The following is a 19,036-nucleotide window of genomic DNA, read 5'->3' on the forward strand; positions in this document are numbered from 1 at the left end:
AAATAAAATTATCAAAGAAAAGGACCGCGCAAAAACAGATTTGACTGCACTGTACGTTTCAATACATATACTGCGGATCTTTATGCAAAATAAAAAATGTTAGCGTCGATTGCAAGACGCAGGAGCGAAACGAAAATTTATTTCTTCTCTTAATTATTTCATCAAGTTGAAACCAGTACGCTGATCTCCTTAAATCTTTTTAACATCACTGCTTTAAATTGTGATCACTCATGTCTGTCGCATAAAATCCGCAGTCCAATCGTAACACATTAACAAAGATAAAAATGTCAGAATTATTGAAATTGGAAATATGCTTCAATTACGATAATCGTTAAATAAATTTCTCCGTTCGCAGATACGAGTTGCTATTAAAATTCCGAGAAAAGGTAAATTCGATCTTGTACTTTTTATGCAACAACGTACATCGGTCGGCATTTGTCCTCGGCGCACACCACCCTATGACCCTTTTTTATTGCACGTTATTGAACTTTCCAGTTTCCACGGTGAATAGAAATTTTTTCCTTCGCACGACGAGTAAACACGTCAATCGCGGCGCAATAGAGCTCCGGATCGGCGTTAACCGGTTAAACAAACGGGGTTACAAAAGAACAGCTACGAAGGAACTCACCCTTTCGGCGCGCAGCAGATTAAAAGATCACGGAAACAGCATTCTGGGTCGAACTTCTTCAATCAAGAACAATCCGAAAAGCGGAGAGCGACGATCGATCCTGGGGTCGATCGAACCGAAGAAACCCTTTGTTACAAACACACACACACACACACACACACACACACACACACACGCACACACACTCACACCACTTATTAAAAGCTCCTTCGCCGGAGAACTCTCCGAGCGTTCGCGCGCGAGCCACTTGTCGAGGAGCTATTGATTAGAGGGTCATCGCTTTCAAAGACAATATTTATAATGGTGGTAATGAACAGCGGCGGAGGGGGGTGGCGATAGAGTAGGAGAGAAAGAGGAAAACAGAAAAGTGGGAAAAACAGTCGGGCGAGTAGACGGGGGGGATTAGAGAGGGAAAGGGAAATCGTGGAAGGGTCGAGGCCAGCAAGATTTATTCGAGGCGGCGACCGGGGTCTTTGCCATCGAACTCTCTGTGTACTTTCCACCCCTAAGATATTGCGGTCGTTTCCCTTTGGTCAGAGTAGAAGCCGGGCAGGAAGTCGACCGGGCCGTTTTTTCCCCTCTCGAACCCCTCGGACGACCAATGGGTTCTGACCTTTACCTCACCGTCCCTCCGGCGGCCCTAGTCGGCCCTATCAATTCATTGGATTTTTAGCGGCGACTGGTCATAACCGGTGCTTTCGCGTGAAATGTGCCCCCACCGAGTTAAAAATTGGCTTCTAATATGATATACGTAGGTCACCATATGGCCGGGAGAGCGCCGCAAAGCGGACGATATTTTCCGTTTCTTCGGCCATTCTCGTTTCGCGGGGGGAGGGGAGGGGGGTGGGGGTGGTCCTCTCTCTGTTCGCGCCGGCTTACCTCGTTCCGTTTGTCGAACAGCCTCCTCGCATATTCTTTCCCGTTCGGTCCCTCGGACTAACGTACTATCGGAAAGCGATAGTATTTTCGCACTGGCGGTTCTCTTATTGCGCGGCCATATTTCACACGGCGTTCCCATCCCGGCAACGTTGGCCAAGAGGGTGTGCACCATCGCCTCGGAGGAACGACAGAGAGAGTACCGGTGCATTTAATATGCAATTGCCCTCCACCACCCCACCCACCCCAGGGGGTGGGCTGTCGAAGAACTGGCGAAAACACGTGCGCCACCTTTCGGAGAGGTTTCACGCTGAAACCGAGGGAGCTCTGCGACATCTGGCTCGGCCTCTGGACAGGGACGGCGATAAACTTTTGAAGATCGTTTTTACGCTTTTGATCGCGCCGAACGTGCTTAAAGGCGTCGCCGATTCGGTCCGGCTTGGTAACTCTCGCTCCCCCCCCCCCCGCCCCTCACACCTTCCCCACGTGTGTACACGTGCGAACTCGAAATCACCGTGCGCGAAAACCCTCGACCGGAAGCCGGGAAATCTTCCACGTGAAAATTATGATTTACGTTCCCTTCGTGAGACTCGACGACGCGCCCCCAGCTCCTCCGCTCGCCTCCTCGCCTCTCCGGCTGGATTACCCGGGAATCGGGATTAAATCTTTTTCCATGGGACCGGGGAAATCGTTAACGACCACCGGGCCGGGTAGTTAGCGGACCGGAACACCGTGGCTTGATTTACCGGCCACCGTTTCGATGATCGTTGATTTCGGACGACTCGATGCGGCCGGCCTGAATGGGGACGTACTCGCACGAAACTCGGGAAAATGTTGGGGGAACTTCCCCTAACCGGACGGCACCTAATGCCGGACCGTAGCTGACAACGTGATGGCGCGCAGAAAGATTTCCACGATTTTAATTTGGGCACGATATGTATCAAATTGACCGAAGAATCCTATCACAAGCTTTCAATTTTAAAGATTTTACAGTGGCTATTCGATATTTGTCAAAAACTCGGGTCTGGACAGGGACATATATCGGCCAGGAGATACCATTTTGATCCACGCCGAACGTAGGAAAGGACAGCGAGGCTGTAGTGGTGGGGATAGTTCTGGGACTTTTATCCGCTAGGCATTTCGGACGTACACAGTGAATTCCCGATATAAGTCACTTGCGCGGTTCTGGCGAGTGACATTTAGACGAAATCTGTGGTTGCATTTGAAACACACAGTGCACGCTGAAAATGTAAAAGTCACGATCCGTGACCTTTAAACGCGAGGCTCGTAGTGACTTATATCGGGAATTCACTGTATACGGTAACTTCATCTATCCAGGCATAGTTAAATATGCCCTTACACTCTCGTGCTTCTTGGCCCCTGACGAGGTATACCCCACGGCAGTGGGGATAGTTCTGGGACTTTTATCCGGTAGGCATTTCGGACATATATAGAGTGAACACTCTAAATTGTTTAATCATACAACTACATGTATAACTATCGATTTAATACGATGCAGTTGACACGATACTATATGTATTCTTGGATGATATCCACTACTACTACATATGCATAACACATAATTAAGTATACCGATAAAATCCAATATTAAAATGGATCTATAAAATCTATCAATCACAACATATTGAATCCATAAAATCTATCAATAGTAGAACAGAAAGAGGATTATATCATTGTATTGAAAATCGATGTCAATACCTAAAATGTTTTCGCAGAGTCATCGAGCGGTTAAGCTAATCGTCATTTAAGCTAGTCGACATATATTTAGAGGACTGCATAGCAGACAGGGCCTGCTGGCGGATCTCGAGAAGTGCAGAAAACGCTCGTTCGTATTAGCGTATAGTATCGAACAATTTGGATTAAACGAGGCCGATTAACTGGAACTAATTGCACAACTCGAGACAAGCCATTAAATCCCATTTGAGTGATCGAGATTAGCAATCGGTAACAAGTAACTTAGTAAGTGGATCAAGATGCGGCCACTGGCAAACTAACAACACCATTTTCTTACCGACTAATTGTGGCGGAATGCCGCGCTAAGTCGGAGTAATCCCATCTTCTTCTTTAACTCGCGAGGCTCGAGTTCCATTCCGGTGGCATTAAATACCATTTCTAACATTCATTTCTTCGCGTCGATTGCACTTTATGTAAGAGCGCACGTTATGTAACTATTACAGAGGGTTGCACGCCCAAATGTTAGAATAGTAATGTCACTTTAGCTGGGCCCTTTCTCAGAATTTGATCACCCCTGTCCGCCATCATAAATAAATTATATCCGTGCCGGGTCGACGTCTCGTTCTTCGTCGGTTTTCGTCGCGGGATTATCTCCCTCGGGCGACACCCACCCTATTTTTCCTATCGAGGGTTTCACTGTATCGCGAAACCCTCTGTCTTCCTATATCTTAATTAATCCATCTGAGAACGACGCCATTAAAATTCACGGTGGTCCTAAGAAGAATCAGAAATGCATGGAAAACGTTGACATATTCGCGTTCAGATAGTCGAAACTGATATCACTTTTATGATTCACTATGCCTACGGAAATATCCCGTGTACAATTATTAATAGAGAAACAGATGGTAATATGGTCCCCTTGTAATTTGTGACGTCACAACAAAAATATTCGGCGAACAATGGGAAACAGCGTTTGCTCTATATATGTCCCAAATGCTTACAGGATAAAAGTCGCAGAACTATCCCCACTGCCGCGGGGTAAATCCTCTAAGCGGCCAAGAAGCTAGAAAGATGGGTTGGCAGTTTATCAGAGAATAACAATCCCCCAGAGTACTTGTCTCGTGTAGACCCGTGTTTTGGACATGTATCGTGTAGGACATCTACGGTTCCAGCAATATTCTTGAGCAACCGAGGCTTCGCTGTCTTTTTCTACCGGCGTGGATCAACGAACAGTATCTCCTGGACGATACATGTCTCTGGGCAGGCCCCTGTTGTGGACATGCATCGTGTAGGACATCTCCGGTTCCAGCAGTACTCCTGAGCAACCGAGGCCTCTAGAGTTTCGCTGTCTTTTCCCACGACCGGCGTGGATCAATGAACAATACCTCCTGGACGATACATGTCTCTGGGCAGGCCCGTGCTGTGGACATAGATCGTGTAGACACTGTATTAAGAACTTAATTCGCGAGTACACGGTTCACGGACTCCGTTCACAAGTGTCCCTTCAGTACAAGATCGTAGACTCAGATAATAATGATCCGGCGTTCAGGGGGGTTAATGAGGGAAGTGTTTGACGTCGAACACAGTTCTCTTATGTTAATGCGATATCGAGCCGGTCGGAATCAGTGGTCCGAAGACAGCTCGTCGCCGACGAGGAAGGGTAAAAAAAAGGGATGAAGTATGGCGCTAGCTCGCTGTACAGTCTCCTCCCTGAACAGAGGGAGGGAGAGAGAGAGCCTAATCAGAGCGATTCAATTCCAGACGATGAGTGACGTCGAGGAGAGGAGCGAACAAAACTAGACTAGCTCGTTTGCCGGTCTCTTCCATTTCGTCGACAGAGGATCAGCGCAGGATAATAGGATTTTTTGACGTATGAGAGCCACCCGGCGCTCTAACGGGTGGTTCTAGGAAAAAAATCATGCCTATTGCTGACTAGGCAGGATCCACTTGCGCATCGCTGCCTACGAAAATAATGCGACATGGTCCCTGGTAACGTCAGCTGCGCTTCATATTTCACGGAATAGCTATCTGTCTGTTTCGTCGTTTCCCTTCGTGTCTCGTCTGCTTCTTCGTTCTCCTTTTGCCCCGACTCGGTTTCTCGCACGTCTAAATTTTGATTCGACTATAGTCTCGCTTTCTGTTTGCGACGCCGACGCCGACGCCGACGCCGACGCTGCTGCCTTGTCGGAGGGCAGCGCCGAGCTGACTCGCAAAATCGCGGATAACCGCGCGGCGTTCTTCTTTTAACCGGCTCGGGTCGGTGCGCTGCGGAGGGAAAAAAAGGGCAGAAAAGAAAACGATTAATGGCTTAATAAGGTCCAACTTTGCGGGTCGTTACCTTTTTGTCGCGCGTAGTGATACGGCTGGCAAGCACAATTGAAATTCTGCAGAGAAATGCGCATCCGCTGAGCAATTTATGTCCTATTAAGCGATTAAACTGCTCGCATTGTTTCTTTCCCCCCGTTGTTAAATGAAAAGGGAACCGCGGCACGGTTTAATCGAAATTAATTTAATGCTTGTAACCGTTGCGTAACCATGTCCGAAATTAACTTTGAAGCACACCGTAATTAATAACGCTCGCGATCCTTGGCACTCCGGTAATAATTTCAACGATGCTGTTATTCTTTAATCGCCCAGACTAGTAAACGAGTAAACAACATTTTCATCGATTTGGACAATTAAAGCTATCCTTTATTTGAGCCATTTAACAGGAAACTGGTGTTAAAACAACGTTTGTCTGTTTGGTTCAACATTTTAATACTCATTGAAGAATCGCAAAAATGTATTTCTTTGAGAGAGGTGATTCCCGGGGTCATTTGAAGCAACTTTTTCCTTTGCGAAATTTTTCTCCGTGGCTTCCTTCAGGAGTTATTCACGAAAAACACGGACCAATCAGGCCGCGGCTACAGTGGACGGACTCAGCCTCGGCCAATGCCAACGCCACGCTCAACGGGACCCGCCCCCATGCCGGAGTCTGTGCTTTCGTCGCGCCCTGATTGGTCCACGTTTCTCGCGAATAACTCCTTAACGGAGCCGCGGAGAACATTTTCGCAAAGGAAAAAGTTACTTCAAATGACGTCCGGAATCCTTCTATTCCAAGAAAGTGCAAAATTTTTTGGAACAAACTCTATAATTTTAGCTTGGACACTTGAACTTTTACCACTATTTATATTCATTATTCTAGTTCTTACTTCGAGATTACGTTTACGTTTCCGCAAAGTGATTTCGTCGAAAGCGAGAATTATTTATGTTTGTAGTTTAGAAACCGAAGTTCGCGGTTTCACGCTTCAGAAACAAAAGGTTTTGTAAGTTTGCCGCGGATTTTTTCGCGACGTTCTCGATGTTCAGCCGACTCGAAGAAATTCCTACACCGTAAATTCGCATTGTAAAGTCCGGCACATGCTTTTTTTTCAATAACGTTGACCGTAACTTTTGTTTTATGCATTGCTTTTCCCACCTTGCGGTGAGATTTCCCACGCTGCATGATTACGGTATCTCTCATCTACTCGGTTTGACTTGGTAAAATTGCTTCTAGCGAAGACGCATTTTTTATCCTTCGTTTGCATCGGAGGTTATGCCTCAGGCCGGCAACAAAATTTGAATTTTCGCTTTACGCTGCGTGGACCGGTGCGACGAGCTCGCGGGAATATACAATGATGCGCATTGTAATTTCTCCGTTAAGTCAATATCCCGTGTTACTTATTATATTCTACCTATTCCATGAATTTATATAAATTCGCCATCTAAACGCGCGGAAACGTAATGAAACGAAATGGTAAAAAATTCTTATTTCTTCAAAAAATTGCAATAAACAATTCGAAATAATTAGGAACGTAGCACGTCGAATCTCTTTATTATCGAACTATAAAATGTATCCTCGAGAGACCTCAGTCGCCGAGGAGTGTAATACATTCGTGTATCCGATACAAGTCCGTGGCTGGACCCGTGTTGTGGACATGTATCGAGTAGATACTGTACTCTCCGAAATCAGGACTCGTGGATTTCGGAGGAGTTTGGGACTCTTCCAGGGGAGTTTTTAATCAGTATTTAATTTTGCTGTGAATTGACGTTCTCGGAAAAATAGTTGATTACACGTTGCTACACGGAACACTCGGGAGCTATTTTTATCCGCAGTTTCACCGACCGGGGGAGTAACTCTAACGAACTGCAATCCGATTTTATAAGGTACAAAAGCCCGGCAGGTGGCACGCCAGGGACCCCACGGGGCCGAGTCCGTTGGTTTACCTAATTGTAAGGCGGCGAACAGTGACTAAGGGAACAAGGGCGGAAAGAAGAACGGAAACGAAGATTCTCACACGGCTCTGTACACCCACGTACGAGATGCGAAGTGAAGTCTTTCCCGCAGGACTAGGGTAGACACTTTCGAGATTACGTTCCCTCCTCGCCGACGCGAATTGATCCGAGGACCATAAGACATTCCCTGTCCGGCACGTTATTTCCCCCGAATAACCAATCGGAAAGAAAGCAGTTGAAGCAGCACGTCCCGCGATCGCAAAAATCAAGAGAGTGATTTTTATTTCTTCGAATGTTTGCGCTCCGTTGGCTCGCAGGCACTGGGATCGATTGCCGCCGGTAACATATTGACAGATATCCTCGCGTTCCACCTGTCCCCCCACCCCCCACCATTTTTCATTCTTTTTTAGCTCGCGGAAAATTATCAGCGTCGAAATTATCAAATAAAACGTACACGAGTATATATCCACCGTAGAATCCGTCGTAGATCAAATAACACTATCTCCTACCCGATACATGTCCCTGGCTGGACCCGTATTTTAGACACCTATCGAGTACACACTGTACAAGATTTACAGATAGATTCAAATTAAACACTGCTGAACGATTTTACAATTATTGAAACGGGGTTGCAGTGGCTGAACAAATGATTAAAGTCACTTGCATAAATTGCCTTGTTCACAGTAAGACATTTTTTTTTAAATATTACCCTGGCTATACCGAACAGTTTTTCTGAAATACACGTACAAGTTGGAAACGTATATTTGGCAAACTTTCCCTTAATTTCGATTTTCCGGCACGGTCCGAAATAGTGAATTAATTAATTAATGTCGTTGTTGCCAAGCTTCGGACGGAGCCGCGGATCTTCAGCGCGACCGGAACAAAGACTTTAATTAAAACTACGAAAGATTTCGGTTTCGTCTACTCTAATGAAATCTTTAATAAGAGATCTAGCCCGATTGTTCCGGTTGCGTCGGCGGTATTGTCCCTACGGATGAAAAACACACATTTGCGCGAACAATCGCGATCACGGTGACGTCGGCATTGTTTCGAGGTTACGCAAGAGGCTTAACGCGTCCGCGCTGCTTCAAAACTTGGAACAGACAACCGCTAACTACCGGCAGTCCCCGGTATAATGCGTGAAGCGACTTAATAGTCTGTCACGCAACGTTACAATGTTCGCGGGCGGATTCGATCGTGTTCCAGTTACGATGGCACGAGAGATACTATTGGCGGAATTAACAATAAATAGTTTAGGAAGTCGTACGTCCGCGTCGACGTGCGCCTCCTACGGTCGGCCTCCCCGAAACTACATCTACATACACCGCGCGCCCGAGCATCAACACTTCTCGAGTTACTAATTATGGGACATTACTGACTTCCGGAAGTTAGCAGTTTCCCATTTGCCGCACTCCTTTGTGCCCATTATCGGTCGTACCTGACATTTCGAAAACCAAAATTGATGCCCTATCTGATTCAATAACAGTGAAGTTGACTCGGAACTTGCTATACTCGGTCCCGGTGAAGCGCCATCGACGTCGACGGTTTGACGTTCGCTGCGAACCCTCCCGCAGGAGTTTCGAAAACATCCCCCAGCGGCGGAGACGTTGCTAACGCGACATAAAAGTATAATACAGAACGCTGTACTTTTCTCGACAAAAATTTGAGATACTCGATATATGTCACAAATTCCTCGCCGATAAAAGTCGTACAACTATCCCCACTGCCTCGGGGTATAGAGGCCAGGAAGGGAGACCTCGGTCGCCGAGGTGTAGAAGGTCGCTTGAATTAAATAATAGTATCTCCTGCACGATACATGTCCGTGTGCTGGACCCGCGTTATGGACAAGTATCGAATAAATACTGTATTTAAACTACACTTCTTCTCTCCTCCATTTTTTGGTGTCAACACAATTTTCTTTTAAAGTTTAATAAAACAGAGGTTATAGTAGATTCGATTAAAATTTTCGGACGCTTTCAGAGACGTTGACAGAGTGCCTAAACGGTTGGCATTATATAGCACATACCGGTTTTTCGACCTCCTAATTGCAAAGTTTCAAACCTATTTTCGGTGCTGCCCGAGTCCAATGTTACATTACTATTCCGTCAGAATAGAGTTCCCGCGACGCCCAATTAGGGAACTTGAAGAGGTTCAAAACTTCCCGAAGAACCATATATTATCCGTGAACGTGCCTCTAAAAGAGATTTGGCCACTTAGTCTCGAGCGTGTGATAAATTTTTCAATTGATTTCCGCACGACGTAGCAAGCATCGAATTGGTGCGAAAATAAACGGCTGCCGGTGCACAGCGACTTCGACATATAAAATGTAGGACGAATTATGTTTACACTCCTAGGCGCGGAGCATCGCTGTCCTTTTCTACGTTTGGCGCGGATCAAAGAATACTTCTAGAGGATAAACGACGCGCGATGCTGACGTATATCGAGAATTCACTGTATTCTGGAGTCTCAATTAATGGGCTGTTCGAATGCATTTTCAGCTGCAGTTTGCTCGTCAAATGTTTTGTCTCGCGGTTATCGAGATGTCGGGGAAGGTGGAAATCGGCGGGTGAAAGGTCAGACGAGTATGGTTGACGAGGTGAAGCTTCATATCCCAGCTGGATCGGTTTTTGGACGGAGCAAACGGTGCGATTGAATTTTTGATTCTTGTTCGATTCGAGTGGTGTCCAGTTGTCGAGTGTCCTGGTTTTCCAATTCGAGCTACCGTGAATGTCGAATGACAGCAGCACGGTGAATCTTTAATTCTTCCTCTCGAGATGATTTTCGAAAATCTGCTTCTATATTATTTAAACCAGTTGTACCGTCATTAACATTGATAGCTCTCTGGTCAAACGCGTCGTTAATATTCCAAGCAGTCGCTTTATGCCCTAACAAAGCGCCTCGTATAACAATAGTGCACGAAGTTGCTATTTTTCCTACTTTCACTGTGACAGCAAACACAGCTTAATACCAAACGGTTGCAAGAGAAGAGAGAATTAAAATCGGCAGACGGAGCTTCATACTTTCCATTAGCGTGCTACGCGAATCGTCACTTTGAGGTATGAATGACAATGAACTTCTCTTCGAAAGTGTCACGGCGATTAAACATTCCCACCGCTTTTCGCGTTAGCAGTACCAACGAGCGGTTTAACGTATCGCGACACTTCCTTTGACGACTGTGTGGAGACATTTCCAGAAAGAACGCTCCGGGCGAACGTGTGTGTACCGGTTAAAGCGGAGCTACTTAGGTTAAGCCCGGGCTCAAGGATCCGCTCCCCACCCGGAACCCTTCATACAGGCATAATACTACACCAGGAACGAGATACAGCCGCGCCAAGGCCGTAGATTTTGCCGCGTTAAACTGCAGACAGCCGGGGAATCAGATTTTAGATCATTCAACGATTTATCTTTATAGGATTTAATTCCGCGATCCAAACTAAACGTCTAGTCCAGTGATTCTCAAAAATTGTTGCCTCCCGGTACAATGAAATTACGACACCCCCATTATTATTATTTTTTTTTCGCCTTTTATAGCTAGTAAAAGTTCTTACATAGAAACAATTCAAAATTTCGCGGGACCCTGTTTGAGAACCACTGGTCTAGACCAATACTCCATTATGATTTATGGTTCATTCTTTGCTGAACTTCCCATGTGCTTAACATAAATTTTATTCATATTCTAAGCCAATAGAAGTCATTAAGAATTAATGTATACCCCGCGGAAGTGGAGATAGTTCTGTGACTTTTATCTGCTAGGTATTTGGGACATATATCGAGTGAACACTGTAGTATGTTCCGATCTGGAACCTTGGAATTAAGTTATAAGCCGTGCGGTAAAATATTGATAATTAGAGTTCACAAGGGTGCGTAAATTGCACAATGCAATAATAATGCATACATGCACGCGGAGAAATGACAATTAACGTGGAGCTATTCGATCAGGTGTTCCTTGGTGTCGAAACGTTCCAGCACTCCACTAACACAAGTTCGGAAGCTCGGTCACAAAAGAACGAATCGAAACTGAAATTGAAATGAAATATCGGAAACAATTTTTATCGCAAGAGGTGGATTACCCTGTTCCTTTGACCCGTCCGTCACGTGATTCATGAATCATGCCCGATACCCCCGCGAATCGTTCGACCGCGACGATGGTTGATCAATTCGAAACAACGAATAGAATTTCTCATGATTGATTGGTCCTTTCGTAGTACGCGCGACTTCCGCCGATTTCCCGGTGCCGGTATTTCTTTTTTTTTCTTTTTCTCTTTTTTTTTTTCGACCAATCGGCAATCATTTTCTCGTCGGGTGCGCCGATGTGTACACACGCATAACTCGGGCCGGTTTGCCCGTCGGCGACAATCGCCGGGTTTGAAATATACAGTTCGGACAAATGCCGGATTGCAAAATCGCGTGGGCGTAAATAACCGCGAAATGAAACGCACGCAGTGGCTGTTTGTCGAAATCCTTGATGCGTTTTGCGTTATGCGGCCTGTCATGCGCGTCCGTCGGATCACGCGATCGGAAAAAGAGCCATCGTTCGTGATCGATCGATCGACGAACAGTGCCAGCTCTTCCGCACTCTTCAATGTCATATTGAAATCACTAATAATCATCAAAACCTGTGTAACTTTCACATATGAAAATGAATCGACTATTTACAGTGTTTATTCGATGTATGTCCAAACACACGGGTCTCGCCACTGACACATATCGTCCAGGAGACACTATTCTTTGATCCACGTGACCTTACACTCTCGAGCTTCTTAACCCCTCACGGGGTACACCCCGCGGCAGTGGGGATAGTTCTGCGACTTTTATCGGACAGGATTTCGCGACATATATAAAATAAACACTGTAATCTTATACTTTCTTCGTCGAATTAAATAAGATAAATCTCATAGTACATCTAATATAAATTTAGAAATTCAGAATGATCACGGAATGATCATCGTCTGCTGTGCCATATACACGATACATGTCCACATTTATTTGTCGCAGAAACCCGACTCGATGATAGCTCGAATCGATCCATAACTCGCAACCGCGGTGTACTCTTCCGATTAATATGAATTGCAAATGAATTTGAAAATCGGGCTCCGTTTAAAATGCGCGCTAATTGAATAATTCGAATATCGCACTTATGTTCGCGCGACCGTGATTATCGCATAATCGATGAAGCCACGCGGAGCCGCGCGTATGAATATGCATTAGTGTCGTTTTCACGAGTTTCAACAGGCATACGGTATTGTTTACTACGATACGTAGCTAACATACGCGCGACGCAGCGATTGAACGGTCCTGAATAATGCTATGGTACTTGTGCTACGGTATCCATACGTTCATTTATTTCTGCGGCCACGGATTCGTGTCACGTTTCCGCCTGAGCTGCAATCGCGAACGCGTGTTTTCACAAAAAATTGATTGCCGCAGTTTTGAGACTTGTCCGCAGCAATGCGTTTGTGACTTTCGAGTAGAATTGAACAAACGAATACTTCACTTCGGGAATTGATATTGAATTATGAATTATATTTCATTGGAGCATACAGGGTGTCCCAAAAGTGTATTTCCTTGAAAAGGGTGATTCCTCAGGTCATTTGTACAAAATTTTTTAATAAACTCAAACGAACACAACCGAGAGACGAACGGAAGTTAAAGGATTCGTTATTGAAGACGAAAATGAATTAATCAGTCTGTGATTCGTTCTTTGAAATAAGATTTCGAATTTTCTGTTGGTAATACGTCGCTTCCCAGATAGATCATTCATTTTGAAAATGGTCTGTCATTTGAGGTTCAAGTTTTTCGTAATGTTTTACGACCACAGGCAAGTTTCACACTACGAGAACAAATATTTAATGAAAATAAAGGCAAAATGGTTTTTAATCGATGCAAACGTAAAAATCTAAATATCTCGAAGGGAAGCAATTAGACCGCTCTCATAATTACTGGCACATGATATAACTGAAATTCAGGAGCAACAATGGTGACTATTTTTGCGGCGACCCTATAGAAAGAAACTCAGCTCGGAGTGAAACGGATGCGGTCGTGAACAAGGACGTTTATCTTATCCACCCCTGGTTTCGTGCGATCAAACGCATTCGCCGGACAGATTATCCGTCCATTTACAGAAATCTGTGCGGAACGTGAAAAGAACGGCCGCAAGAGCAGCCGAAGAGAATCGCCGTGGCGGAAGAAAGCGGCGAAGAGAAAAATGGCGGTGCGAGGAGCGTCGGGTGGGTAGCAAAATGTCGATGTTGCTCTAACCTTTCTCGTGTCTTCCCGGAAAAAAGTTCACGCGGGGTAAGGAACCGTGAGGCATTTGTCTCTCGCGTTCGGCGAGAGAAATCGATCGGAGGTATTGTTAAAGTGGCATGGCAGGAACAATGACTGCGCGGAAGTGGGGGCACGGAGGGAAAGAAAGACTGGAAGGAAAAATTTTGACCCGTTCCGCGCTTATGAACGTATATCTTCCGCAGTTCCGCGGGATCACGAGCATTCGATCGATTAATCGCGAATGTAATTGACTTTTTGCGTTGTCGCCGATACGGATAATAAATTTGTCTTGCGGACAAGACGGATAGACGCCCCCCGCCCCCACCCTCCAACAACGAACTCCCCCTTTGAATCCTTTATTTTCCGCTGTTTCGTTTGCTTTAATACCGTTTCTTGTGCTGATCACTGCTCGAAATCGCGCGCGTGATTAATTGGTTACGTCACACCTCGGTCGCCTCTGCCGGAACAATTTAAATCTGCTGTTGCTACGTAATTTTCGCGTGGCTACCAGATTTCTGTACTCGAAGTGCTCGTCAAAAATTTTATTTAAAAATCCGTTAAGAAATTATGCGGGGTGGACCAAGTGCGTATTTCTTACATAGTTCGATTTCTCTCGTTATTCGGTTGAACTTCACCTTGGCAACCCAGATATTTTTAACTTTTTTAAATATAATTCTGTAGATTTTGACAGGAAAATGCCAAAAACCCGGGTTTTATTGTTAGGAATTCATTGGTTCAAAAGTTACATGTGTGTAAAGTTAGCGATTTTAAGTGTTCCCGACTGTACGCGTCTTAAAACGTCGTTAAAGCGTCTTAGTATCATTCTAATTGGAAAAACGGAGTTGAGGAAACTCCTCCACATCGAAATTTTCTCAATGGAAAAAAATATGCAAATTGCGAAGGTGTGCAAATAGCAATCGACGAGTTTTTTTTTTGCATCAGAAGACAAGACCTACTCTAGAAGAATCGATAAGCTTCGAGAGCGTTGGCAAAAGGTCAAATGCAGGAAACTATTGGGTCACTGCAAAAGTCTTGATACAGAGGGTATTGTTACTGTAACAGTGAGATTGCACTGAACAAATGGTATGTACAGGGTGTGCTATTACTAGCCAGCGTTTTTCTGGCGAATAATAAATATTGGAAAAAAATGAAAGAGAAAAGAGTTATACTATTTGTAATGATGTCTGTAATTTTTTTCATATATATTATTTTTTTAGAAACGAAGGTGACCTTCAATTTTTTGAATGGAATACTATAATGTATTCTATTATGTCATATGAAAGCGCGCGTCAAAACAAATTCGTTCGACGCAAGGACCTCCAAGGTCACGCAAGGTCTAAAGAAAATAATTCGAATACATCTAATATTTCAAAGGACATGTCACGGAGTTTCGAAAGATTATTATGTTATCATCCGGATGAGGAAGATCCGAGGGCCTGATTCGCATCATCCTGACGTCTCTCTCTCTCTCTCTCTCTCTCTCTCTCTCTCTCTCTCTCTCTCTCTCGTCCTTTGTGCAGTGCTATAGCGCTTTGCCAGTTTGCTTTGCAGACGACGCGACGACGCGAAGGGATTGTAAGGAGACAGTGGTAGTGTACTATTGCAGGTCAGCCATAAACGCTGTTGCAGGCACGAAACTTGTCACACTTCCGAACCGCCGCAGAGGATTATTATAGTTGCGTGCAGGATCACACGACGCAGTCGGATGTTAATTATTTCCGTTGATAATTGAGCCGACGGAACTTCTGTTTTTCATTTGCGTTTTATTCACGGAAGCATCGAGAATTTAGGTTTACGGGCAAATGGAAACATCGTAATTGCGTGATCTTTTTCTGGGCTTCTCTAATCATGCGAAATTAATTTCGACAGTCGCATTATAAAAATTGTCGGGAGTTTACTGTGATGTGTGCGAGCAATCGAATTTCTAATTTTACATAATTTCTAATTAATAAATCTCTTTTCCATTCAAGATGTAAATAACCGTCACGTTTTCTAATAATTTATAGTTTTATCTTGGTACAAACTACCGTTTTGTTCTTAAATTTTTCTGCATGAGTTTTTAAAACTTGTTACATGGAATTTACAGTAAAAATGAACGTGTTCATTTTCTAGTTAAAAATTGATCTACGCTAACAATAATATGGAATATTTACACTTACCTCTCAAAAGGATGGTACATAATTAGCATCGCATAATGTAAAACGAAAAATGACACCGCTGTAATACCTGAAAATGCATCGTGACATGTATATTTATGAATAAATAAGTTGGCGCAAAGGAAAGGGTCAGCTGTATTTTTTTTTCTTTCTCCTAATCTATTCATCGAATATCCTCATATTTAAAGGTTCACGAGGGTAGCCTTACTGATGAGCTCACTGACAGGAGGTCCTCCTTTTTTCATACTCTTTGCAGACGCGGCTAACTTGACTTTTCCTAAGATTAATTTCGAAATGTCGACTCAAATTTATATTCAGTTATTCTGAATAAGGAGCACAGCATGTATAATGTCACGCAACTATTTTTGGCGTGTCGACCCTCGCACGCAGTTCCTAAGAAAATTAACCTACTTTCAAGGTAACATGAAGTTGTAAATCAAAGGAAATTTGTTGAACCAATGTGTGAAGCACGAACAATGAAAATGCACTTACCTTCAAACGCTTCCTAATTTCATTAACTCGTCGCAGCTTTGAATTTTTACTTCGTGATGCTTCGCAAAAATTGGTACTATTCTTTCTATAAAAGAAAAAAGGAAGGGAACAATTTAGACAATCAAAAACACAATCCAAACAACAATCAAATACACAAGTTAATTAGTCGGTAGTAACTTTAATTTAATTGTTCATAAGATGCAAGAAATACTCAGAAAATGATGGAGATCGTTTTCGAGAGTGGAACGTATTTTGATTGTTCGTAAATAATCCACAAATTCAAGAGGAAAGTAACAGTATTCTGGTGGGAATTTGTTCAATGGACTGAATAAACAAAAGTCAACGAAAATGAGTGCAACTTTGCGGTTTGTGTTAATCAAATGAAATCCAGTCACAGACTGCTTAATACAGTAATCCACGGTTAGATGTCCCTGAAATTTACACTTCCATCCCCACTCTTCCCCTACCACCTGCTGTAATAAAAAATAATGCGTTACCCTACTCGCGAGAAATTGCACTGATGGCTACCGGTGCGCAGGATATTTAACCGTGGATTTAAATGAAAAAAGGGGGACCGTAACAGCAGGGTGAAAAACGAATCGATGGACTCCGAAGCATGAATCATGTAGTCATTTATAATGGCAGTCGTGTATTCGATTTATTAAGATATTCAGACCGACAGCTTCACTATCTACATCTAGTTCTCGTTTCGCGGATCGCTTTCAATGCCCGGCGAAATCGGATAAAAATTTTCTCGCGTTATAGTGAAGCAATCGGGCATGATACATTAATAACGGTATCATAATTATTTAATACGACATATCTATGATCGCTGCAGCTTCGATTTCTCGTTTTTCTTTTCTTTCTTTCTTCTTTTTCCTCTAATGGTTACAACGTCCTCGTTACGATCATCGGTCATACCGTTTCCGAAACAATTAGTGTTTACATGCTATTTTTCACAACACTCGCTTGTTAGCACTCTCATTAACAATCGCAGCCTCGAATCATCCCCACGCGCGCTAAACGACGATTAGGATTGATCACAGCACAACATATCTACAATATTTACAGAATTAATCGGCAAATACGCGTTTAACGTTTCATGGTTATCCCGCCAGAATTGCATGCACGCGCGTAGTCGATGCAGGCCGGAAATGCAACTGGGCGAAGAAGCACTCTCATTATAGCGCGCCATCTTTGGAAAGTTTCGAATCATCCTCAGGACGACACTCTGTTCATAGTATATCGAGTGGTCAATTTTTCGCTTCGAAATCATGCTGAAAACTGGTGCAGCGTTTACTCGATTTATGTCCAAAACACGGGTCTAGCCAGGGACATGTATCGGGCAGGAGACGCTATTCAATTATACTCTCGCGGCACTGGGGGTAGTTCTGGGACTTTTATCCGCTAGGCATTTGGGACATATACAGAGTAAACACTCCATCTTACGGGACCGTTTATGTTCCGGGAAAATTCTAATACCAGAGGGAACAGCTATGCAATTTGGCTTAAGTCTAGCGACGAGAATTTGTAAAGTTGTACAAGTTTGTAAATATACGAACACGTTGAACATGGTTAAAAACACGGTTGTGAACATGGTCTGAACAATAATAACTAGACTGCGGATGTTCATGCAAAATGAAAGTTTTGTGCATCGATCACGAGAAAAAGGAGCTGCATAGACAATTATTCCTTTTCTTAATAATATTAAAAAGTTACAAGTAATATAATCACAGTCTTCGAGTCGCCTGATGTTTTCAGTGTGTTTCGCCTATTCATTTTTGTCATAAATGCATAAAATCCGCAGTCTAATAATAATACTAAACTGTACGTTACTTACAGTACGATACCTAGTATGGAACACAATGTCGAGGATATGTTGAGAGAACATTTTTGACTACAGTGTTTACTCGATATATGTCCGAAACACGGGTCTAGACGCGGACATATATCGGCCAGGAGTTACTATTTTTTGATCCTCATGGGGTGTACCCAGTGGCAGTGGGGATAGTCCTGGGACTTTTATCCGCTAGGCATTCGTGACATATATAGAGTAATCACTGTATAGTACCTTCAGTTCCAAAAATTTGTTGGATTTTCGTCAGATTTGTAGAAAAATTGTAGAATTGTATAAGCTTTACTCTAATGTTTTGTAAACGGTGTTACTATGAAAAGAGATTGTTCGGATTTCGTGTGAACAACGATGATGAATATTACTCACGCTAAATGATTAAGTAGAATCTTTTTGGTAATTTTATGTATCCCGCATGCATTGGAAAATTTACCTGTTCGATATAATAGTTGCGGGATTCTAAACTTTCCAAGGACAGTCGCATCATACTATCTATACTCGATTCGAACGAAATTTGAAACGTACTTGAGAACAATTTCTTTGTAGAATCTATTACAAATGTATTGTCAAGAGCCCTTCTCTGTCGATTTCCTTCACCTGCGATTATTACTATCTGGATTAAAAAAGTATAGCAATGTAATATCCGTAGACCGGGAAAAGAGTTCCAAAAAAGTGATATTTTACCTAAACTATGTACAGTGGAACCTCCATTATTCGTACAGTTTGGCAAAACCACACACTGCCCCGTACAAAAACGAATTGTTTGTTTATCCGAAACAGTTTAACACTTCAGAATCCAAAGCTGGCATTCATGGA

The sequence above is a fragment of the Halictus rubicundus genome, chromosome 18 (genome assembly GCF_050948215.1).
Source record: "Halictus rubicundus isolate RS-2024b chromosome 18, iyHalRubi1_principal, whole genome shotgun sequence".
NCBI classification, from domain to species: Eukaryota; Metazoa; Arthropoda; class Insecta; order Hymenoptera; family Halictidae; genus Halictus; species Halictus rubicundus.